Source organism: Dreissena polymorpha, chromosome 15 (genome assembly GCF_020536995.1).
Source record: "Dreissena polymorpha isolate Duluth1 chromosome 15, UMN_Dpol_1.0, whole genome shotgun sequence".
In the NCBI taxonomy this organism is placed as follows: domain Eukaryota; kingdom Metazoa; phylum Mollusca; class Bivalvia; order Myida; family Dreissenidae; genus Dreissena; species Dreissena polymorpha.
Genome location: NC_068369.1, coordinates 21,031,627 through 21,058,642, shown reverse-complemented (window position 1 = coordinate 21,058,642; position 27,016 = coordinate 21,031,627). Strand labels below are relative to the sequence as shown.

Genomic DNA, 27,016 nt, shown 5'->3' with positions numbered 1-27,016 from the left:
ATATATGTTCTTTAAAATCCTGTAAATAGACCAATACTGACCTGTTTAATGTTTGAACCACTTTTACAAAAGTTGCTTCCCTTTGATTTAAACACGCCATATCGGTCTGCAGAGGTCAAAATAAAATTATGAAAAACAGAAGGACTTGCCTAGATTTACAAGTATAAGTTCAGGTAAGTAATTTTTTTTATCTATTAATGTACTATTTCAAACTTCATACACTATAGGCTTAATTTTATATACATGTAGTATAACCGTTTGTTTGAAATATGTTTAAACATCGAACAGTTCCTGTGTATGACATGTTGATGACTTTTCCAGTTCATATTGACCATCTGTGCATGTTAACTCAGCATACCTTGGTAAAACAGTACTATAAGTACTTCAACAAAAGGGTTAGAATAGCATTTTACAAAAAAAAAAAGAAGAGAAAGTGTACAGAAGGGTCATTTTCATTTTTTTTTTAGAAAGTGTAATAGTATACGGATATGCACATTTTCGGATAAATTCTACTTTAAATGGTGCTCCCAAAGTTACGGGCATCATGCTGAACGTTAGTCATACTATGAGGCTGTCTGTGGAATTGTGTGTCATTAAATAATCTTTCACATCATCACGGTATAACAAATCCCAGTGACAGACTGCCTTTTTTAGCGAAACTATAATGTACGCCAAGATAATCATTTATAATTCTGAATTGAAATACGCATTTGGTCTACAGAGTTATTTTTTCTTTCCAGAAATGTTTGAATGATATAAAGGGAACAGTAACAATGTTTATCAGCATCAAGCAAACTATGCAGGTTGGTTGAATGAAGTTTCTAGTTCTTATAAAAAAAGGTTAAAAACCACCAAATTTCTAAATTCTTTTACCTGCCTTTGCCCTATAAAAGTTATTTTTTCAAAGTCTTATTACTATGTTAAAAATGTTTTCAATTTACTCTTTTTTTATCTTTCTTCATTACTATTCAAATATGTTATTGTTTAATTATCCATCCATAAATTGATTGTACTACAACAATAACAACAACAGTACATGTATTGGATATTTCAGGTCTTGCTGTCTAGGTCGTCAAACTGGTTGTGCATTGACAACTCAAACCCTCACATGCGAGTACCAGTTTTGGGGGTAAGGATGGTACATATTTGAAAATCACTCAAAAGGCCTGGAAATATGAAAATAACATTTCCTGAATGTAGGACTGTTGAAAATAATGTTGTCACACAAGTAATGTTTCAATGGAATGAGTTCAGTAATTCAATCTGACTGATAAGAATACTTTGCTGAATGATGATATTTGCATTTCTACAAGCCAATAATACAATTTAATACTTAGAAAATACATTTCAGATGTTAACAGAGAAGAAGTGAGCAGTATGCTGATGGATGACCTGTGCTTCATTAGACTGCCTAAATAACTTCTACTTTCTGGTATTTAAACTTAAAGATTATTCTATTTTATTCAAGTCACAATAAATTAGCGATTATTAATGAAATAAAATGCAGAACAAACAGTTTGAGTCTGTCATTCGGTCAAATTGTTTTTACATCAGGTTTGTATGTTTAATATCTTGTTTCCGATTAACCAAGAGTGTTTATCAATCAATCAATCAATCAATCAATCAATCCAGCGTTATGTAGAATCAGTGTCGGATGATTGTCTCTTCGCCTGTACGAAAGGATGGTTGACACCGTCGAAACATGTCAGTCTTGGATTGGGCCTGAAAAGCATGACAGGAAGTAGGAAAGTCATTGAAGTATTAAATCATCTTGGCCATTGTTGCAGTTACCATACAGTTGAAGGTTTTGAAACAGATCTAGCCATTCAGTGTCGGAAAAGGGTCATGCAACACCTGATGGAATATTGAAAATACCAGGTTTGTCAACAGCTTTAGCTTGGGACAATTATGACGAGATGAATGAGACCTTATCTGGTAGCGGAACACTTCACGACACTGTCGGGATTTGCTACCAGAACATCAGTACAGAATCTGCTTGCAATGTATCTCGTGAAATGACAAACGATGACAGAAAAAAAGGGAAACAGAGAAGTCGTACATTTGATAGCTCAGATATACCGGAACTTGAGCCCTACAGAAAAAAGCCTAAAATTTCTGAATTTAGTTACAGTTTGAAGACCACAGACCCCCCTGACAATTTGCAGAATTGCAAGAGACGTGATATACTATGGACTGTTATGTCCAATCAATTTGCACAAATACCTATGTGGACAGGATGGAATTCCATATTTAAGAATGATCCTCTACCGCAACAAACAATCGCTTACATGGAGAATATAACACTCCCGCCTACCCGTCTTGACGTAGTCGCAGAAACATTGAGGGTATCTCAAAAGGTTGCCGAAGAATGCCAAGAGGATTATGCAATAGTCACTTATGATCTCGCAATTGCAAAACCTGCCAAACAGATTCAGCAAGCAGAATCCCCTAGATTCGACAATATCTTCATATGCTTTGGCCCTTTTCACATACAGCTAGCCTTTTTTGGGTCATTGGGACATATTCTGGACGAGTCAGGTGGACCACATATCCTCACAGACACAGAGGTTCTTGGCAGTGGGTCACTGTCGGGATTCATTTCTGGGAAACATTTTAATCGATGTAAGCGGTTACATCCAATGCTTTACCAGGCTTTCAAAATCCTGCACTTACGGGCTTTTCTGCATGAAATCAGTGCCTTCAAACCTGAAATGATAAGAGCAATGGAACAGCTCCGTGAGACACGATCTACCGAAGCACTAGATCAGCTTGAAGACAGCGCAGAATATTCGGAATTCATGTGCTCTTACGAAGATTTTACACAGAAGACCAGGAATGGGGAACATGGGAAAACAGCACAGTATTGGATTATGTACATGGATCTAGTCCAGCTATACTTGCTCTTCAGTCGAGCGTGTCATACAACCGACATTAAGCTGTTTACATACTGCCTCGGCGAAATGGTGAAGGTCTTTTTTGCAACAAATCGTTCAAATTACGCCAGATGGATGTTCCGGTACCATCTTGATCTTATTAACATAGACCAAACCCATCCTGGAATACGACCAAAACTAGAGAATGGGGCTTTCACGATTCGACAGACATCAAAGATGTTTTCACGTTCTCCAGTAGATCTTGTACTAGAGCAGTCGATAAATGCAGATGCCGCCTCGAGATTAACTGGGATTTCGTCATTCAGTACTAAAGAAGGTGCTCGTCGACGTTGGATGCTTACACAGACATCTAGAAGGACTATTGTAAATAGTCTTCTCACAAAATCAGGAATGATATCGTACGATAGTCCTGCACAAGAGCTGAAACAGTCACGTATTGAACGCGACAATAACGACTTGCAAAAGCTGGTGTCTGGAATTGAGACCAGAATGAATCCATTTAGCAGTGATTACAGAAATTATGAACTTATTTGCATCTCCACTGGCAAGATTGTTTCCAAAGATATTGCAGATGATTTATTGACGATGGAGAAACAGGGAAGTGCCTGGATGGAACAATTTGCAAGTGGATGCTTTCTCGACTCCTCACGATTTGAAAAGCCTATTCCAAGAAGGAAGGTTAAGAATTTCGCAGATTGTGCTATTAAAATGGCTGTTACAAGAAAGGATAACACCATAAGGCAACTGACTTGTTCAAGAGATCTGTTTGGTCGATTGCTATACTTGGCCACAACAATTGAAATAGATCTGAAGAAAATCTTCTCGTTTCCACTAACGCCAGTGCCACTTTCCCTAGCACATGTTGATGGGAGTGTAATGAAAACAGATAAATCGAAATTAATGAAGATTCTAGAAGACAGAATAACAAGTGAACCACCCCAAAGAATTGACGCAACTATCATTGACGGCATGTTCTTGATTCAGACAATGACCGCTTTGCCGAGTACATTTGCCGAGATAGCAAAGGTGATAATTTCTCGATTGTCCGGCTTGTCTTCCCGTGTGGACTTTGTGTGTGATACGTACAGACATCCATCCATTAAAGACATTGAAAGGACATCGCGTAGCGCAGTTGTTGGTGGATTCATTGTGTCTGGTCGAGATCAGAGAAGACCAAAGGAATTTCATAAAGCATTGCGATCAGAGTCATTCAAGACCTCTTTTTTGGTTTTCCTGTCAGAAGAGTGGGCGAAAAATGAATATGCACCATTTTTGAAGGACCGTTGTCTCTATTTTGGGCTTGAAGACAAATGTTACAGGTTCACGTCAGACCAGGAAACAGTTAGTCGCATTGAAATAGGCGATTTGGCCTGTAAACACGAAGAAGCAGACACGCGTATTATCTGGCACCTTCATCACATTGCGCAACATACCGAAGACTCACAAAATGTAGTCATACGCTGTAGTGACACCGATGTTTTGGTTATCCTTTTGAACTATGCAGGAAAGTATTCATTGAATGTATGGATGGATGTTGGACTCAGTAGCAGTAACAACAGGAGATATATAGAAGTCAACAAGCTCGGATCCGTCCTTGGGCAAAGTATTTGTGATGCCTTACCTGCAGTGCATGCTTTTACAGGCTGCGATTACACTGCAGTATTTGTCCGCAAGGGAAAGGTTAGGCCATTCTCTCTTGTCGAGAAGTCTACATTATTCCAGAAAGCATTTGCTCCCCTTGGAGAAAGTCAGGAAGTTACACCAGAAACAGAGAGTACTATTGAGTCATTTGTTTGTGCGATGTATGGGAAGCCAGGATTATGTGATGTTGAAAGTGTCAGATACTCCATCTTCCGAACAAAGTTTGCACCAACTGATGAAGCACAACCACTCTGTAAAATTAAAGGTGCAGATGCCACTCTTCTACCTCCTTCAAAACCTGTTTTACACCAAAAGCTACTACGGACAAATTTGGTGTCGTATATTTGGCGGCATGCTCACAAGGCAGTCCCTCTGGAATTGGATCCAACAGAAAATGGATGGTTGGAAGATGATGGATACTTTAAGTTGAAGTGGTTTTCTGGACCACAATTACCTACAGACATTGAACGTGTGCTTTCGGAGAGCGTTGATGAGCCAGATGACACTGATGAAGTTGAGTTGGAGATTGATGATATCGATGGTGATGACGAAGATTGTTCAAATACTGATTAATACAACAATGAAATATTAGCATGAATAATCATGTTTTGGCATTAGCTTAAATGTACTAGCACAACTGGATGACTTTACTTACACATAGATGAATATGGAAATGGTTGCTTTTAGTCATGTGAAAGATTTATGATGTACACATACTTAGTACATAACAAGGCCGGATGACAATTATAATGTTCGTCATTATTTACTTTGTAAATACATTTTAGTTAAAAAAATATATTTATTGAAAGTATACGTAGTTAAACTATTGTTTTATGTTGATAAGAATTGTGCGTGATAAATGCTAGTAGATGTGAGTACATAAAAACAGTACATGTATAAAATATGATAATTTATCATGTATACAAAGTATGTTTAATGTCTAGATGAAATTAAATAATTGTTTGATTTTCGTGACAAATGTTGTTAAAAAAAAATAACAAAAATAAAGTATACGTTGTTAAACTATTGTTTCATGTTGATAAGAATTGTTCGTGATAAATTCTAGTAGATGTGTGAACATGAAAAACAGAACATGTATGAAATATAATAATTTATTATGTACATAAAGTATGGTTAATGTCTAGATGAAATTAAATAATTGTTTGATTTTCATGCCAAATGTTGTTACATGTAACAGTTGTGTGACATAAAATGTTAGTAAATGTTTTGTTTATAATGATACTGTAAATGTATAACATATAGTACAGATTTTTGCGTTCCGTAACAAAGTATTGTAATAAATCAAGAAAGTCGTTAAAAGGACCAAGTGGTCCTTTTTCAACCTATAAACACTAATATCAATACATTAGATTATGTTTAACTGAAAATACTGAATATGTTAAAGGGCATATTTAAGCAATGTTAGATCATTTAAAATGTCAGCAGATAAATTTCGAAATTTGCAGTGGGTATGAAAACCGCTGAAATAAATCAGATGAAATGACTCAAAAAGAAAGAATATATTAAAAATTTAGTGGTTTTTAACCTACAAGTACACTGTACTCATTGGAATGTTTTGTTTTGAGCTATGTTATACGCATATGTACAAAGACGAAGAGTGCTTATTGTTATCGTGATCACATGTCTTTTAAATCTAACTATATCAAATTATTCCAAAAATTAGCAGTTTTGTGTTTGATTTCGTTTATTGTTCCTGAAATCTCACTAAAAGTCTTCATTAACAAATGTTCATGTTTGAATTAAATCAGGAGAACCTTTTGTGTGTTTTTAATACAGTATTTAGACTAATATGTTTTCAGTAGAGTAAAAATTCGATGAACTAAAACCTGAAAAATGGACTAAAACAGCTAAACTAGTTAAAATTTAGTGGTTTTTAACCTACATAAACTGTAAAAAAAATAGTGGTTTTAACCTAAAATATATCTGCGATTATTGCATGGTTTGTTTAGAGTGCAATTGTGTATATGTGAACAATATTTGATTGTTATAATGATCACATGTCTTATAAATCTAATTAAATCAAATTATTCCAGAAATCAGCAGTTTTGTGAGTGATTTTATTCATTTCCCCCCAAAATCACTAATAGATGCTGATCAAAAAAAGTCGTTGTTGGAATGGAACAAGGAGGCCATATGTGTGTTTTTAAAACACTAATTAGACAAATATGTTGGAAATTGTTAACTTTGTAAAAAGAATTTGCAGAATTAAAAATTGAAAAATGGGCAAATTCGGCTAAAAAAATGAGAATTTTTGTGGTTTTTAACTTTAAAAAAAAAAAAACCTGGAAAATTATATTTTTTTCACTGAATTATCGAAAAGGTCTCTGATACCTATTTTAAAACCCCAAAACGGAAACCCTGGGTTAATTCGCATGACTGAAAATGTGTATTTATTTAATGATTCCAGAAACCAGCAGAAAAACTTTCGATTTTGAGTGATTTTACCAAAAAAATCAGATATATACGGCTGTGACACTTAAGAAATGGGTTTTCTGGAAGGATATAAAATACCCTTTTCAAATATACAAAAAAAAATTCTTGGCCTCAAAACTTGCAATAAACACCCGTGGGCTCTCGAACTATATCTATAATGCCGGGCGGGGTGCAGAAACTTGGCAAAAGGAGGGCTTGAACGGAAGAAATCGTGTATTAACAATGCGTTTCACGTGCCGTTCAAGCCCTGTTATGTGTTTTTCATATCCATAATCTGGTCCACGCGCAGTTACTTCCCTTCTCCAGCCTTCGACGACTTTCCAAGCATAAATGGGGAACTGAATAAGCACCAGTTTCCTCATGCATGCAGGAATAATGACTATTTCAATCCACTTTTCAAGTTATACCATCTGCACTCTCTTGACAACAGCTTTATTTTAATGGAAATGTCAATGAAGTTAAGGTTATTTACTCAACACTTTCAAAAGACTATGCTGTAATCTGAATCTGAATGGATACGTTGAAGTGACCAAGTTTGACTTTTATTCAACGGGGAGTGCGCATGAAATTAATATGAGCTTGGCAAATGTCCCACTTTTGCCGATATTGCGACCTTAAAACACTCAATAGATGTTGAGTTCACTGTGCTTTCACTGAGTAAGTTCCAGTCAAGGATAGTTCGCGGAAAGAAAAAGTATTTAAATTTATCACTGTTTGTGTGTAATGGCTGGTAGCACTTAGGGTTATTGTTCACCGATTTTAACACTATATTGTCGTGGACGTACCTTCAACGTTCCTGCTGTAAATTCCAAAATAATTCCTCATTTCTTACTTTGCGCGGCTGCATTTTAATATCATAAATACATACCTGTTATCTCTAGCTAATCCCTTTCCAGGGAGTTAATTATCCGGAAAACTTTAAGCGCTGGGAATCATCCACCTCTAATAAAGAAAACCAAGTCAGGTTAAACATAGTACAATGTAACCTAACCGGAAATCAAGAACAACAACTCATCTTTCCTTTCCGGACAACCACGAGTGCACGCCTATTTTGACTCGGGCATTTTTCGTTCTTTTAATCGTGTTTATTGTCGGAGTTTGAGGGATACATTTTATTAATCTTTTCTGTATATTATTCGGTTTACTTTTTATACAATTTATTGCAGTTTTTGTTATAATTCTGCTTTTGCTGGGTATCTTTGTTTATAGTGCTCATGTACATGAGCACGTGCACCACGAGGTTTTCGTTCCATTTCCTTCTAAAGGTAATCCACGAGGACTTCGTGCCTTTTTCCTCAATAAAAAATTGAGGGCATTTGTACAGCGTTTGTTAATTTACATTGTGGTTTAAATTTAACAATTGTTTTTGTCTGTTGTAGGCTCTTTTTGTTTCTTTTGTTTTCAGAAATGAACTTACAAAAGAGAGGTTCGTGTGGTCACATCAAGGCAAGGTGGGATTCTCACGACACTTGCCTGGCATGTACCGGTTGTACTCTACTTAAAAAATGTGCGGTGTGCGATTTATGGTCTAACGACATATGGACACAAGCTGGTCGCCGTCGGACGTTGATCAGCCGCAAACGCCACGAACCTCTAATGGACGTTGATGATCCGGTGACTTCACTGGTCAAGGATGACCAGCTGACATTTCAGTCACCGGATACCGGGCACGATGGTGGTGTTGTCTGTCGGTCATCATCTGACCGTATGACTCCCACCATACATACCGGCGACATTGATCGTGGACCTACGGATCGATCAATGTCTGACCAAAAGGCAGCCGCCATTCAACGGTCTTTGGCCGGTGACGTCACCTGTCATGATATGACCGGCCGGTCACCGGTCCGGTCATGATATGACCGGCCGGTCACCGGTCCGGTCATGATATGACCGGCCGGTCACCGGTCCGGTCCGGTCATAATATGACCGGCCTGTCACCGGTCCGGTCGGGTAACCGGTCCGGTCGGGTCACCGGTCCGGTCCGGTCATGAAGTTTCATGATCCTAGGCATAAGCGTTCTTAAGTTATCATCCGGAAGCCATTTTACTATTTCTGGTCACCGTGACCTTGACCTTTGACCTAGTGACCTATAAATCAATAGGGGTCATCTGCGAGTCATGATCAATGTACCTATGAAGTTTCATGATCCTAGGCATAAGCGTTCTTGAGTTATCATCCAGAAACCAATGTACTATTTCGGGTCACCGTGACCTTGACCTTTGACCTAGTGACCTCAAAATAAATAGGGGTCATCTGCGTGTCATGATAAATGTACAAATGAAGTTTCATGATCCTAGGCTTAAGCGTTCTTGAGTTATCATCCGGAAACCATCTGGTGGACAGACGGACATACGGACCGACATGAGCAAAACAATATACCCCCTCTTCTTCGAAGGGGGGCATAAATATTTACGGTTCTCGATGCTCTCAAATTGCATCAAGTGATTCAAGCATGTTTAATGTGAATTCCCCAATCCCACAATTAAATTTGTATATGCACTTGCATACACAATGGCGGACGTTTTGTTTATGACATTCTTGAACACATTCATCATCAAAATCGGCCGTATTTTGGTTTTGGATAGAAATTGTAATAATACTGGATTATCGGGTAATGGATAGAATTGTAACATGCAAAGATCTATTAATATAATATGTTTATTTATAGATTGTTTGTATCCATCGAAATCACATAAGTAGGGTCTAGTAAAATTATGAAATAAAAGTGGGTTCAAAATTTATATCTAGGACATCCACAATTTCAGGCTTGGTAGTCAGGGCTTCCATCTTTTAAAAGCTAGCGGAAGCGCCGGGGGGTAATAGATCAACATGAGTTTTTTTGTTTTTTTCATAAAATCTATGGACATAAATAATGTAATGAACCCTACTATTCACAAATTAGTACAGGAAAGAAATGATAATTATATCATTATTTTTTTTTTGACAAATCAAGCATTTGAGTAATAAATAATCAAAATAAAAAATATGTGCAGTAACTGTGAAAAGAACTTAAATTCTTGGTAAGGAAATATTTAATCTGAGATTTATAATTATATAAATTACTTCCCTTGAAAATAATTGTCTCTAACAAATCTCTATTTTTAGTAGCAAATAATTAAAAGCCACTACCGTGACTGTAGATTCACCACTCAAACTGTGCAACTCCATGAGATACACATGCATGCCAAATATCAAGTTGCTATGTTCAATATTGAATAATTATCTCCCTTTAAAGCTTATTACTTCCCTTTGATTTGTATTTTTGACCTTAGACCTTGAAGGATGACCTTGACCTTTTACCACGATGTGTTTGTCAGAAACAAAAATATATAATTTGGCAGGTCAGATAATTATGTCTATTTAAAGCTTATTTCTTCCATTTGATTTTTTTTTCGACCCTGTGACCTAGTTTTTGACCCAGCATGACCCATATTCGAACTTGACCTAGATATTGTCTAGGTACAACTTCTGACTAAGTTTCGTAAAGATCGGATGAAAACTATTTGAATTAGAGAGCGGACATAAAAAGTGTGACAGACGGCCAGTGCGAAAACTATATACCCCCTTTTCTTCGAAAGGGGGCATACAAATAATGCATCGGAATCAATACACACGATAAAAAAGTATTGACCCATTGAAACTATAGAAACAAGAGATGTGTTTGTCAGAAACACAATGCTCCCTACTGCGCTGTTTAAAGCCATATATTTGACCTTTGACCTTGAATGATGACCTTGACCTTTCACCACTCAAAATGTGCAGCTCCATGAGAAACACATGCATGCCTAATATCAAGTTTCTATCTTCAATATTGCAAAAGTTATGGCAAATGTTAAAGTTTTCTGACGGACGCACAGACTGACAGACAGACAGACTGACAGTTCAACTGCTATATGCTACACTACAGGGGGCATAAATATACGTAAATTTATTAATAATAAATAAATTGAAGCCACTCATTGATTGGTCGTTATGACCAAATATACTAGTTATCATTGCTCGATGCTCGCACATTGTGTCACTTGATTTACGCATGTTCCATGGGAACTATCCCATCCAAAAATTCCCTTATATGGGCTTGCGTAAAATGGCAGACGTTTGAGTTTATAAAATTCTTAAACACATTAGCGTAAATACTGGTCATATTTTGGTTTTGAACATTGAAAACGCAATTTTATTGGATTATAGGTCAATTCAACCCGTGCGAAAGACAAAATAATCTTGCCTAGTTTTTGACCCGGCATGAACACTACTTCAATTAGAGAGCAGACACCATGTTAAATCCTTTAAATGCAGTAAGTGACCCCGTGACCTAATTTTTGACCCGGCATGACCCATATTCGAACTTGACCTAGATATTGTCTAGATACAACTTCTGACCAAGTTTGGTGAAGATCGGATGAAAACTATTTGCATTAGAGAGCAGACACGAAAAGTGTGACAGACTGACAGACAGACAGACAGACAGACAGACGGACAGTGCGAAAACTATATACCCCATTTTCTTCGAAAGTGGGCATAAACATAGAAAATGCCTTCTAAAGAGTTATATATATATATTTTAAATATTTGTTGCCATAGCAACCAGAATTTTTGACGTAGGAACACAATGAAATGACGTGCATACTGTCCTTATTGCCATCCATCCATGTTTCATGTTTCATGAAAAAAATATTTAGAACTTTTAAAGTTATCGCAGGATCCAGAAAAGTGTGACAGACTCACAGACTGACGGACTGACGGACACACAGAGCGAAAACCAGAAGTCCCCTCCGGTGAAACCGTTAGGGGACAATAAAATAACAACTAAACAAACCTTTTTCTATAACAAGAGCACCGCAGAACGGGTGCCACGCTCGGCATGTAGAACTCATTAAGGTGCAACTACATATGAAGTGTCAAAGTTGTAGGTGGAAGTACTTTGATTTTAGAGCCTATTTTAAAGTTTGATATTAGAGGTCACAGTGACCTTGACCTTTTGACCTAGTGACCCAAAAATGGGTGTGGCGTGTAGAACTCATCAATGTGCATCTACATATGAAGTTTCAAAGTTGTAGGTGGAAGCACTTTGATTTTAGAGCCAATGTTAAGGTTTTAGCACGACCCCTACGGCGGACGTCGGACGGTGGACGAGCTGTCTATGACAATAGCTCGGGTTTTCTCCGAAAACAGCCTCGCTAAAAACAGGGTAAAAATTTCAATTAAAATTGCTGAAAGCTTTTTGATTTTTTTTTTAAACAAGTTATTTAATATTTGAAACAGCCGCTTCTACTGCTGATTTTCGCATACAATATTGACAAGGAACAAGCAACGGTCGTGTGGTTCCCCGCTTTGTATAAAGATGATCACAAGGATTGAAGCCAGTTAAATGCATTAAACCAAAAAAGGGTCTCGAAGCAATATGCAATATATCTGACTGGTTCTTAGAATGGCACTTGGAGCTTGTGACGTCACTTTTTTCCATACGGAATGGGGCCAAATACCGAACCCGATTTTTAACAAAAAAAGACAATGCTTAGTAAAATGGATAAATATTTTTAAAAAGTACCTCCTTCCAGCCCTAACGATTTATAAAAAATATCTCAAAATCTTTATATTTTAAAGATGCCTAATGTTAAAACTTAAAAAAAATCCCCTGGAGCGGTGATACTTTTTTGCAACATAATAACAAGTGGACCTCTGCCATGATTGCTGTAATTTGGGCTCTGGGATCATTCAGTTACAAAGCATATTTAAACAATGGATCATATCTCCTTAAACTGACTGAATCGAGTAGGCATAATTTAATAACAAAAGCACTACCAACGCTGGTCTTTTATCATACTGGTCTTTGATTTATCTTTAACCTTTTTGGCAGTGACACATACGCCTTTATAAATGTTATATTGTTCTATAATAATATACAAAGATTCAAAAGGTTTGAACAGAATCATTAGACAACTGTGGGCACAAGAAATTTTAGGCTCTACAAAACCTCACATCTTTGAATTAAAGTTTGTTAATTGATTGAATGATCTTATCAGAAAATCCAAAATGTTTAAAGGGGCAAATGAAAAGTACATGTATTTCACCATGACAATGCATATTCTTCGTTTTCAAAAAGAAATTTATCTAAAAAAGATGTTTTATTTTTTGTGTTACATACATGCTTTTAGTGGGATTCAAACTTATACCTACACAAAACCTACTTCCATGAAATTTTAACTTCACTAAAGTCCTCTTATTAATAGTTTGCATGTGTGTCGTCGAACTTAATGTACATTTCATTATACATTATTAATACTACCAATTGTCATATGCATACTAAAAGTCCCCGTGGCGACAACTGATTATTTAGGTATTCAAATGTTTTAATGAACATTTATAAAATGGAGACATTATACAAACAAATGTGTCAAGCAACCATTAATCCATTCTTGTTAAAGGTAAATATTATTTTTCAAAATATAATAAGGCATTAACCATCATTCTACCCCTTTGATTATATATATAAAAAATAAGATTATTACAATTTGGACAATTCAAAAGCCAATTCAAGTGTTTTATTCACCCAAATTGTTATTGTTCATAACTGATCATTTTTATATACCAGTTGGATAACTATTGTTAATAAACATTATAGTGCCCAGCATATAAGATTAAACATAGATAACAAAATGTTTGATACTTGCTAAGGAGCCAATACTCAACATATATGCAGGTAAATGATGTCTTGAAACATAACCAAAGCTTAGTTGGATTTGATTATAATGTACTTCATAAATATTAAAAGCTTGAAAATTCATGCCAAAATCACTGAAGGCAAATTATTGATGTTTTATGGATGTTTTTTGTTTTTCAATTAATATCAATTTAACAGGTTTTTATAATTGGTAGTTATAAAATGTCGTGCAATTAATTAATTTTAATAGAATGCAAAATTGTAGTAGAATAAAATTAAAACACCTAATTGCAATGTATTAACTCAGGTAATTGTACATAGTTTGCCTCAAAAGGAAATTAATATATACCCACTTGGAAAAGGTGTGTATTTGGAGAAACTAAAATCACTTATTCAATGTGTTTGTTCGTTGGTCTGTAATACTTAACATTTCCTGAAACATTTCTTTTAACTCATAATGTTCCAAATACATGAGTTTCTGTTGTATATCATACAACAGTCACAACATTCAATAATAAAGGGTCATTAAGTGTTGACCCCATGCGCATGTCTATGCATGCTTGATAGCAAACATAGTGGGTCTGTACACTTCTTTTAACACGTCGTAAAATTTCGTATAATTGTTCTTATCGGAATAGCTTTCGATGGCTTTTTTCTGATCCAAGCATCTTGCATCTGACAAAGTTTATGCTTATTTTGTTGAATGCATCATTCCTGGCTACGGACTTGGGGTTTCTGAGGTAGGCTTTGTGGAGGTGGTGTTTCTCATCCAATAACTGCTTAAGGTAGCGCACCTCTAATGATTTCCCGCGATATCTTCGAAGGTTGAAGAGCCTACTATTAGGTGCCGTAGCCTAGTGGTTAAGGCGATAGACTAGAAATCTTTTGGGATATTCCCGCTAAGGTTCGAATCCTGCCGACGACGTATACTTTTTTGCGACGCGTTTTATTTATTTTCTAACGTTATTTGATTTAATATGGCATATAAGCTATATTTATTGTTAAATATGTTGCAATTTTTATGCACATTCTTCAATTATTAAAATTAAAACAACGTTATGGCGAAATTGGGTGATTTTCTGTTGAAAATACGAACCATGCATGTTGCATTTTTATTTTTATTTCAAAAAGTAAACGGTAAATCTGTCTATTTCTTGGTATTTTTGCTGTATATAGTGTTTCTATAAAAACTAAGTTTTAAATATGAGTTAAAATATACTACTTTGAATTTTATGACACTTTGTTTTTAACCGACCCAATTTTTACTTGGCTGAAATCACTTACATTTCATGGCGCTCTTCCATAGATAAAAAATTCTAAAAAATAAATGTCTGTAAAAGAATACTTATTTCATCTTGTTTAAACTTAAAACACCTTTACAGCATCTGTACACACCAACTGCATGCCCATATTTGGAAATTTGAATGAATTATGGAACTTTTATATACCCAGGGGTGAAAATAAACTGGACAAAAGCCGAGCGTGGGGGTGGTTTTGAAAAAATCGGAATATTTTTTTTTAAAGCATGGAAAGCCTACCTACAAATTTGCATGTAGTTCAGTGAAATGATGCTGATTAAGAAAATAATTACTTAGATTATATTTGGATATGTGCCCATTAGAGGTGCGCTACCTTAATGTTCTCTCATCAAACCAGTCCTTGTGTTTCTTTCCCAAAGGGTGTCTGTGGCTGTAGCATTAATCAGCTTTCTGAGTGATGCCAAATCCAACGCTATTCCAGAGCATTTACAAAGGACAGCGTGCAGCAGGCAGTCTTAAACTTGGCAATGTTCAAGGGTTAAGGGGCCTTCTTTCTTGGCAAACGTTGTTTGGGCTGAATATGTATATTTGGCTGGTTATGACGAGGCGGTGATCTGTCCAGCATTCGGTAACCGACATTGAATTGGTCAACTGTACATCCCGCCTGATAAAATAGTCAATAAGATGCCAGTGTTTTGAGCGGGGGTGCATCCATGACGTTCGGTAATGGGTGTGAAGCGGCAAGATGGTGGTTGTGATCAGAGTTCATGCTCATCACATGTTTTGAGAAAAAGAAGACCATGGCTGTTGCAGTGGACCATTCCATGGTGTCCAAGGACTCCTTTCTAGTCCATGCCAACTCTTGGGTTGAAGTCAATTAAAAGTTTAGCTTGTCTCAACTTCACAATATTTGATTATTTTTGTCACCTGTGATGTTAATCATATTAATATACAAATAAAGCGTATTAAGACTTATTAAGTTACTTCTTGTAATTAAGGAAATTATAGTTATTAAAGTTATAACATAGTCAATGACATTATTTAGTTGTATTTTTTTTTTAAATGATTGTCTTTAAAGATAATGCCAGATTAACCGAAGGTTTTCTAGTCGCAAAAAAGTGGCGACAACTTGTTTGGGGCCAGTGAAACCCGTGCGTCACCATCAAAGATAGCAAGTTCGACTGGTTGGTAAAATAAGTTTTAATTTTAATTTCAAATAATCTATCGAAGTAAAACAAACATGAACTAGTTCGCATTTTTTATCATATTAATTTCCTAGTTTAGTTTTTATTTAAATCAAACATATTTAATATATTTTTTCTGATACGAGGTCCGACAGTTTCGGGAATTATCCCAGACCTCAGCAAATTTTACCGGAAATGTCCGCGGTCCGATGTCTTTTGCATGGGTTGGGGTAATGGATAGAGTTGGAATATGTATGTATCCAGCGATTGACACATACAGTAGGGTTTACTAAAATATTCATTGAAATGAAATTGGGACTTCCAACTGTTTTATTTGGGATGTCCAAAATTTTTTTTTGTGTTTATGTTGGTTTGTATTGTGCTGTATTGTGCTGCTTTGTACTGTTTGGGCAATCGGTCGCTTGCCTTTAATAAAGGACCAACTAATTGTTTATAATGAGAATTCAATACTGCTCCAGCAGCTGGAGTTTCACTTCTTTATATTGAAAGTCAGGACTTCCAACTTTTGAAAGCTAGTGGAAGGGCTGATATTAACTAAGGTTCAGATTAGAGAGCTGGATTTGAGATAAATTAAATGTTGACACTTACTAAAAATATATATTTTTAATACCTTTTATTGGGAATTCGGTGGCCCGGGGGACCAATAATTGGGAGCCTTATAAACTTTTACCAATTGCAGAAGTGTAAAAAAATGTCCCAAAATTGAAAATTTAGCCTGGAGCCTAAGGCCGTAGGTCCCCAACCGGAACAAAGGGAAGAATCCCCCCCACCCAAGCTCTAGCTTATTTTTCTTTTTTATAGTAATTGTAGGTGCAAATTCTGGTGAGAACAATGCAAAATATTATTAACGAGACCATCCGTAACACTGCATGTCTAAGCTTCATTTTATTTAAACAAGAGATGTGTTCGTCAGAAACACAATGCCCCCTATTGCGCCGCTTTGAAATAAAATTTCAATATATCATTTGACAGGTTTAGAAATTATCTCCGTTTTAAATCTTATTACTTCCCTTGGATTGTATTTTTTGACTTTTGACCTTGAAGGATGACATTGACCTTGAACCACTCAAAATGTGTAGCCTCATGAGATACACATGCATGCCAACTAGTAAGTTGCTTTCTTCAATATTGCAAAAGTGATGGCAAATGTAAAAGTTTTCGGACGGACGGACGGACTGACTGACGGACAGTTCAACTGCTATATCATATGCCACCCTACCGGGGGGATAAAACGTGTTACCATAGTTCTATTCTCCTTTCTTTTCTTCTTTTTGTCCTTCCCAAGACCCAAATTGCCAATAGTACACCCTACTAGCCAATGTTATGTATGGTGTATTTCATCATACTAGTATTCGTCATCATAGGTCATTCGTTATCTATATTCGCCAAATTGACCATTCGACCGACCGACCGATATAAACATGCAAAGTATTATAACTCCGCTTTTCTTAGAAGGAGGAGGTGTCATATTACAATAAGAACGAGTGAAGATGTATACAATAAAGAAGGAGAGCGCTTTTGGACCATATCATCACACTTGATGAGACGTGTTATGGCACTATGATCCGGCGACGAAAGCACATTCCTCAGTGTGGACAACAGCAGCAAGTCCTCTGCCGAAGAAAGCGCGGGTAATAAAGTCTGGTAGAAAACATGTTTATCTCCTTCATGGATGGACGGGGAATGCTGCTTATCCACCGGGTGCCCGATGATCGGACGATAAATGCTACATATTATCAAAAGGTAATGAAAATTTCATTATTTTATTATGTATGTTATTTTGACAATTGTGTTATTACTTAAAAACATTCGTATTCGAGATAGAAAATCAAATTATAACAATTAATAAAAAGTTACATTACACCCCTCGTATATTCTTCAACATCATAGTCAAATTTGAGTTCAATGCTAGGGGTCCCACATTTTTCAAAATGAAGCCTCTACATGAACCTTAACACTATGTAATTCAACTATAAAGGTTTGTTGACATAAAGCATATCTTGTCTTGTACTATTATGTTTTGATATCTCATGTAAAGATATTCTCTTGCTTGTAACTCTTTTATATTATCAAGAATAATATTTCCATCCTTATGAGTATAATACATACCGGAAAGTTACAAGCAGATGCTTGTGTAGAATAGCTAAATAGTCATTGATTTCTATGTTACAGATTCACTTAGATATGTGTCATATGATATATGTATTGTTTGCAATTTTGAAATAAAATGTGTGGAAAAAACGTTTATTCATTTAAACAATATAATCTTTTAGTCTGAACTTTGCCCTTTAAGTTGACAACTGCTTTTTATTGACAAATAAAGAAGAAAAAAATCGACTTGTGTGAGATTAATATCGTACACTGTTATTCTTGTTATAGTAATGCTTTGTAACATTTATATAGATTGCTTTATCTACTGAAAAATATCGTATATTTTGGTAAACAAATCCCAATTATGTACCTTAATTATTTATGAAACATATTGAAACTTCTACCAAGGTTATATCAGTATTATTATTATACCTGTTTAAATCACCTTTTGACCGACTATTCAAGTTTAACTTCTCAAGAGGCCACATTTATTACTCAATCATTAAACTAGATCAATATATTTATTGAACAATACGGCTTTGCTGAATCTGGGTCACATGCGTTAAAAAATAGGTCACCAGATCAAATCTCAGAAAAACCTTGTTTCCACTCTAGATGCCACATTTATGACTCGTTTTTCATTAAACTTGATCACAAAGTTTGTCTTAACATTGTTTAGGCACACTTCAAATTTTGGTCATGTGCGTATAAAAAGTTGGTCACTAGTTCGATTATGAGAACAAAATTTTAACTCCGGAGGCTTAACGTATGAGTCAATCTTGATGTAACTTTGCCAAAATGTTTATTTTAAAAATATCTATACTGAGCCTGATTCTGGATTACATGCGTTCAAAAACAAGGTTACCCGACAAAATTTTAGGAAAATCTTGTTACAATTATAGTAATGAATTAAGGTAATGAAAGATTTGCGACTTATCTAATTAATATTGAATATTTGATTTTTGGAAGTTTATCCCCATCGGCTCCATTTAAAAAAAAAAAAGATAGTTTTATTACGTGTGTGTATCTTGTGTGTGTTTTTGTTATTTTAGGGTTAATTAAGTGTATGCCCCTGTTCCGAAAAGAGGCAGATAGCAGTCTCACTGTACGCGTGTCCGCCTGTATCGGCCTGTAAGTCTATGCGAAATGTTCTTGTTTCAGCCGAAAAGTTCCTAAATATTAATGGATTTTGAAATAACCTCGCATACATTATGCACCATCATAAGAGAACGTGTTGCGAGTAGAAAGTGTTTCACTACTTCAAAGGTCAAGGTCGCACATAGTGGTTAAATATCAAATTGGGCCACAAAACAGCTTGAGAATGCTTGGCTCAGCCGTGATAACGTTTTCATATATTGAGAGATTTTAAAATAGCATATCAAACAAGTTAACAATCATACGACGATGTGTGGCGTTTTTAACAGCCATCATCCAAACTCAATGAACAAGGTCACACGTAAAGGTCAAAAGTCAAATGTGGCAATAAACAGCTCCACAATTCCTGACACCGCTATAACTTTTCTATATATTGATGGATTTTGAAAAACCTAGGCACAAATGCAATCAATCAAACGACGACAAATCTATTTTAAAACTTCTCTTCCTACCTCAAAGGTCAAATGTCAAACTTGAGAGTTCAAAGGTCCAATTTGGTAATAACACAATTAGTTTAAACTGTAACTGTGTATTTGATCGAGCTTTAAGAATTTTATTTAGAAAACAACAACATTAGATTCAAAACAACTTAGATAACTCACTACATATGGCAACGGTGAGTAGACAATATTTCGTGTGAAACAAGAATTTTCCTTTTGCAAGGGTCAAGGTAAACTTGGAGGTCAAGAGTCAACTTTGGCAATTAACAGCTTAAAAGTTTTTGTCTCAGGCCATATGTTGATGGATTTAAAAACAACTTGTCACAAATGTTGTCTATCATATGACAACGTATCGCATGTAACACTCGTTTCCGTACCTCAAAGGTCAAGGTCGAACTTCAAAGATTCAATTTGGCGGAGTCACACTTAAAATGCAGAGATAATTTTTTTTCAGACCAACTTTAAAATTTAGAATTAATTTTTAAGACAACGTATACAACAAATGAGTACCATGAGGTGAATGAGTGTCGCGTGTGTCATTTGTTTCATAACCTTAAAGGTCATGGTCACACTTAGTTGTCAAAAGACAGATTTTGCCCAAATCAGCTTGTGTTTGACATATAGTTTTGGGGGCATCCGTGTTCCGCAGACACGCATCTTGTTCATTGAGGTTTATCTTATTGTTCTTTTACTAAATTCGTGCCTTCTTTCAGATCAAGTCTTAAACAATTTGTGTTTATGGACCCGGGCCAGCGCATGTATGCTACCATCGCCCTTTTGTTATAATATGGATCAATCATAAACAAAATGTGCTCATAATTTTACTCTTCTTCTCATTTACATCATTTCACGGCTTACTTTTTAACCATTATTTTGTATGGCTTCTCCGCAACTTAAGCTAACAAGCGCTCTTAAACATATTTACTCTTTGACAAGTTTTTAAACTCTCGGATTAAAAACACGTTTCAGTCCTCAAACCCAAACTTTTAAAAAGAAAATCGAAAAATCTTGATGTATGAAACACTATGGCATGTGATAATTACAGTTACAAAGGATATTTAACAAAACATGTTTGAACATTCTTGGAGCAAACATTCAATAACAAAAGGACTTCCACAGGTATATTATCATACTGGGGTGTGATATATCTTTGGAACAGTTACACAGCTTCTGTGACCCTTTATGTTGAAAACAATCTAGAACTAATATATACTCTTTAGAAATGGTCCACAATTACAGTGTTTGAAACAGTTGAAATAGCAAACATCAGTCGGCACTTTCAGTTTTTGATCTGCTCCTTGTGATTAAATATCTACAAGCTTTGCTTTACCCAAAATACAAAATGTGTTAAAGCCACACATCTTGGAATGAAAGTCAATTTCAATTTAAATAAGAAACATATTTTATCTATACCAATTAGAATATATCTGGTTGTTACATGGTAGATATTCGTCTTTTTTGCGCTTTAAAACTTAAAAATAATCGCGTTTGTCGAAATGGACGTATACGTTTAGAAATCCTTTTTTCGGTTTTAAAATTTAAAAAAATATATAAATTACTTTCTTTCTAGGCTATATAGTCTAGTAGGAACAGAGGTCCACGGTGAATGATTGGAACATATTTAAACAAAAATATGCTGATGATGTTCTACATTGTCTGGGGGTAAAAAATGTTTGTTCCCAAGAATATTTTTATGCCCACAGGGTCTAAATACAAGATGGCCGCCAAGATGGCAGACCAAAACACAAGACATACCTTCTTTTCGCAAATGACACAAACAACATATGTTTTCCACAACTTTGTCAATGTGCGCTTAAAGTGAATCAGGGGATAAAATTAATCTTTCAAAATAATATGTTTTAATGAGCCTTTATAAAAACGAGACAAAAAAAAAATTCTGATTCAATCAACCAGTATATCTATTCTATGTTATATTCATTTAAGTTAACATTTTTCTATAATAATTTATTTGCCGTCCACATGCCCCTTTAATTATGTTAAATAAGATTATTATAATTTCGAAAATTCAAAAGGCTTGTCAATTGTTCTACCAATCCTAATTGTCATTGTTCATTACTGATCACATTTTTGTATCCGTTTTATAGCTTAAACTTGATTGACATAACAGATTAAATAAGTGTTCAACACAACAATTAGCCATTTCTTATGATAGATGTAGATAAGTGTTATTTTGCAACATAACCAACTCCATTGAATTCAATAACAATGTACTTTATCAATATTAAAAATTCCCAAATTCATGCCAAAATTATGACGGCTAATCAATCAACGACTACTTTACATTTGTTAATGATATCAACACAAGTTGCAATTATTTGTTATTCTAAAATGTCCACTCGCAAAAAGATAAAATAATGCATATCCACGTGCTTTAGCGTCCGATCCCCATGGGTGATCGATTTTATCATAAGCTTGCTCAGAATGTAGTCAAAGGATCGCATATACAATATCTAATCAAAATCTTAACCCATTACTGAGATATTAAAGTTTGAAAGGTGATAAGTTAGAAAAATATCCAAACGTATCTTTAATGGCTATAGTGAAACCGTGTTAATATACAATGTGAATTTTTTCATATGGTACATGTATGTTAAATGATAAAAACGTATTTTTATCGTCTTTCAACTAAAATTATTTATTCAATTTTTGATAAAATGAAGTGGATGTTTTAAACATAACGAACCAATCTTATAGATTAATTTCTAAAATGCGACTGTTATCCATTCAAAATGTTACATCAAAAGTGACTGAGTGCCAGTATTAAATGTAAGAACATAAAATTAAATAGAATATCTTTATATGGTTATTGTCTCTGTATCAGTGATAGATGCAGATCATTCTTTGAGTTAGGAAACGTAGATGGATCAGAGAAAATGTACTACATCATCAAACATTGTGTAGTATTATTTTTCGTTCCCAAATTTTGTTCGTACCCAAATTTTGTTCGTACCAATTTTTTTTTCGTAACCAAAATTTGTTGGCATAACTTTTTTGTTCCCAAAATTTTCGTACCAAAATTTTTTTCCTTCCCACATACACAATTGTGATGAGGTAGATCAACTTAAATTGATGCTTGTATATCCATCCTCTTCAAAAAGCATCGTAACACCAGTAATGTCAGTACTTTGATTTTTAACCGATGTGTTACCGGTCCTTTAATGCGTACAAACATATCCGTCATAAGCTAGATATAGTTATTCGATACTATTGACTGCTTTGCAATTGTTAACGATATATTTGTCAGCGTTTTTATATTGATTTCAGTTTGGACTGAAACGTAGTTGCGAATATTGCGAATTTTGTGTTAATAGTGGACTAGTCTCATGCATTTATCAGAATGTGGAACAGTTAAAAAAGAAATGAGTTAGTATGGCGTCGGTGTCGAGCAGGTCTGATTTTCAAACCGGGTAAGTAGCTTATAGTGTATTTTAGTACTGCTTATAATGATATATTATTTCAACAAAGAAAAAAATATATGAAACGAAACTTTAGAAACTTAAGGAAAATGTCTGTTCACTACAAAAGAAGACATACTATTAATATAAACACTGGGATCACTGCCCAGGAACGGTGACTAATAAAATATTGATGGTTTAAATCACACGAAACCCAGCATTAAGCAAACACCAAACGCGGATCTCAAGCGAGTTTAAATAAACATTAATTCAACGTTTGATTTTTTTTGGACAAACAATTGCAGCAAGTGTATGTTATTCACAATGTATCCAGCTTCCCGAAAGGAGACTTTTTTTCATGAAAGTATCGACCTTTGTTTATTTTATATCATTTCATATTTATGAAGTCCGCATTGAAAATATAGTAGTTTAGGGCATTTACGAGCTTCAACTTTCGTATGCATTTAAAAATTTCAAAATTACTTGAACACACTATGCACAAATGATAGCATGTACCGCACTCTTTGTTACACGCATATATACAAATAAAAAGCATTGTCCGGGCTCTTTTTACACCGTGTATTGAATGACTTTTCATTGACTCTCAACACATGTTTATCAGGTTGTTTGTTTCACGCAAAAATCAAAACCGTATTCTAAGGCTAAGTTTCATACTTAAAGGTCACACGTAGAAAAATCATAATGTTAAAATTGACGCTTTCACATAGGTCATTTACTTTTTAAATTAACTTGCAATATGCAAATTTGCGCATATTGATAGGGCTTGTTGTGCGTGAAAAACCAATTTATGCAAATGAACTTGTGAGGTTTTTTTTGTAATTTTACCAGCACATGTTGTGTCAGTAACTTTGCATAATTGAAATTAAATCTTTAAAAAAAAGCTCGGGAGGTAGAATACGATTTGCTCAAATCAAAGCCCGAGTCCGTCTAAATTACTTGATTTTCTTGTATTTTCCCCATTCGCTGAAGGATAAAAGGTAGCACACGTTCACACTATATAACAGAGTGTGTCGCCCAAAAGCAACAGATAACTTTATCTTTAGACCTAGTTAATTTTCAATATCGAAGGTCAAAACAGAACATCGATCTTGTAAGATTTGCCTAAGCTCGAAAATTTCCATATCTCGAAAAGCCTGGACACATACAAACCTATACAGATATAAAGAAATGTTTTGCGGTGTAAAATATGGTTTAATTTGATATCACACTTTGATGTGATACGGCGATCAAGAGAACTGCATTATCAAAACGTGTTTGCTCAATATATTTGTGAATCATCCTTATGAGTCTCCGGTAAAGGTAAAAAAGTATGGTCAAACCGGAAATATGTATGAATTAAATATGTTTTTAATTTGCCACTTTGTTTGCACTTCAAGCCAGGTTGCCTTTCTACGCAGGTTGCAATACCAGTATAAACATCGTATTATTCCAAAGCGGGATCTATACGCCCAATGCAGAGCAAAGTGGTGTACTGGAATCTCAATGGACGTCGGTCCGTCTATTTGTCAGTCCTTCTATCCGAAGACAAAAAAAAATGATGCACCCTTTTTATTTTAGATATTTTAAATCATTATGGTTATTAATTTCAACAATTTACTAAAAGGTAAAAATGTGTGATATTTTGCATGTAGCATCGTAAAAATATACACCGGCCGAAAAAAAACTGGTCAAAATAAAAAGCAATTATGGCACTCAGGAAACATTATCAGGAGAAAAATAAGCTTTATACCCGCTAGTATTTTATTTCAAGTACTTGTTCACAGTTTGTAAAAATTAGGATGTTCCAACTTTTTGCGACTGATTGAAAACGTTAATGAACAATGTACAATGTACTTGAGCGAAATACCACTAATGACGGAGACTCATTATGAAAATACATGTTCATTTACGAATAATCATTGTTAGAAATTAATAAAACTATAAAGCGTTATTAACGTTTAACGATTGCATAATTTGGAGAGTTATGTTGTTATGGTTATATTTTGTGAAAATACGTAGATTGCTTATATAACGAAGAAAATGTATATGAGTTTGTAGCAGCACGGATGGCCGTGTGATTCAGGCGAAAGCCTTTCACTCAAAGGATCAGTTATTCGCGCCCATATGAGGATGACTTGTTTTCTTTCTTTATTTTTATTATTGTTTTATACTGGAGATCTATAATTCCAATGTTTACATTTATCAATTTAAAGCGTTTCATGACCAACTTCAAAACATGCAAAAATCTGTGAACAAGTCCCTTTTAGACACAACATAAAATTGCCAATACAACACAGGATACTACATACACCGCGACAATAAACATAAACTCTTCTTATTATTGTTCATTCATTATATTAACGTTTGAAAGAGTTCAAGTAATCCTTATGAAGAAATGTTCCATATAGAAAAATAAAACAGGACACAATACACTCTATTACTTAAAAGGACTAACACATAAAAAGGGATACATTAGGTTTCTAATACATTTCCCGATGAACCTTTTAAAGTTACCGCTTAGTTACATGAACTCATTTTAACATTAAGTTATATTATTTTATTGAATTTCAGCTTTTATCCCGTTTAAATTTTCTAAAGTTTTTAATTTATTAGCTTTAAGAATCTTGTTGTCGCTTCCTTCTATTTAAGGTCGACGTAAAGTGTTGTTTTGTAATCAAATAAGTTAAAATATTCGCTTTGTAAATTAATTAAAATTTTGTCAGACGATAGAAGTTGAATCGTTAATTACGAAAATTACTAATACAGATAATAAATAATAATAATAATAAATCCTAATAGAAAAAATACTACTTTAACGGGACAAGATTTCAGCAAATAAAGATAATCTTGATAGCATTGATATTTCGTTACACTTTATGTTGGCGAATAATCAGTCTCGAAGATTGAATAACAAAAGATCAAATTAGCAGACATAAGTCTCAATTAACTGTTTTATCTTGTATACCTGAGGGTTGAATTGTTATGTTCTGTTCTGATTTGAGTTAAATAAAGGTTATACCCCCATATTTCACAATTCAAATTGACGCGGCGAAAAAACAAATCAATACTTCCAATATACCAAACTTAATATCTTTCTGCAACAATTAAGGTACTAGTTTATAGCTAGTTTACTTTGTTTATTGACACTTCATTCATTCCCGACGTTGACGTGGCATGTTGACCGAAGTAGGCAAAAACCTGAATTTGCAGTATGTCAAGCAATTTAAATGTAATTCTTATACTCTATCCCATAAATATGCATAGAATTTATTTTAAAAGGTTTCAGGTTTACTATAAAACTGTTAACGGTTTACTGATCGTTCTGTAGTTGCATCTCTACTTAGAACAGTCATGCTTATTGTTTTTGAATGTCTCTACCAGGGACATAACATGGCCGAAATTAATCAAATACTAAACATTACTTAAACATAAAACGGGGTCGTTATGTTCCCGGGTAGGGTCAGGAAAACGATATGATCGGCGATGGAGTCCTGTATACACATTTGTTGCATTTGGGTATTTAATTCCATTTAATTCATATTCATTTCTTTTGATATGTACAATTCTTTGATAGTTTAAAATTGAAAAACAAGATTACTTACATTGTAGATGTATATCTTCTTGAAAAGAGTATTAAATATGAGTTGTTTGATTACATGAAATTATTGTATGCTTTCCGATGGTTTATAGAGAAATATCAGTGAATTAAACTGATATTTCACTGTTTCAAACAGTGAAAAATAACAGTGAAACGCATCGATAATTTTCGTTGTTTTACCGGAACAATTTTTGGATACATG

At 34.7% G+C, this 27,016-nt stretch overlaps 1 protein-coding gene and 1 long non-coding RNA gene across 3 annotated transcripts in view; both read left to right on the top strand.

The window, feature by feature from the left end:
- LOC127859394 (signal recognition particle receptor subunit alpha-like) overlaps positions 1–27,016 on the top strand; it is a 105,595-nt gene that overhangs the window by 24,255 nt on the left and 54,324 nt on the right. The window lies entirely within an intron of this gene.
- On the top strand, positions 101–1,129 carry LOC127859411 (uncharacterized). The gene is made up of 3 exons (XR_008039363.1): positions 101–173; positions 741–803; positions 1,055–1,129. It is a non-coding gene; the product is annotated as an uncharacterized LOC127859411 (long non-coding RNA).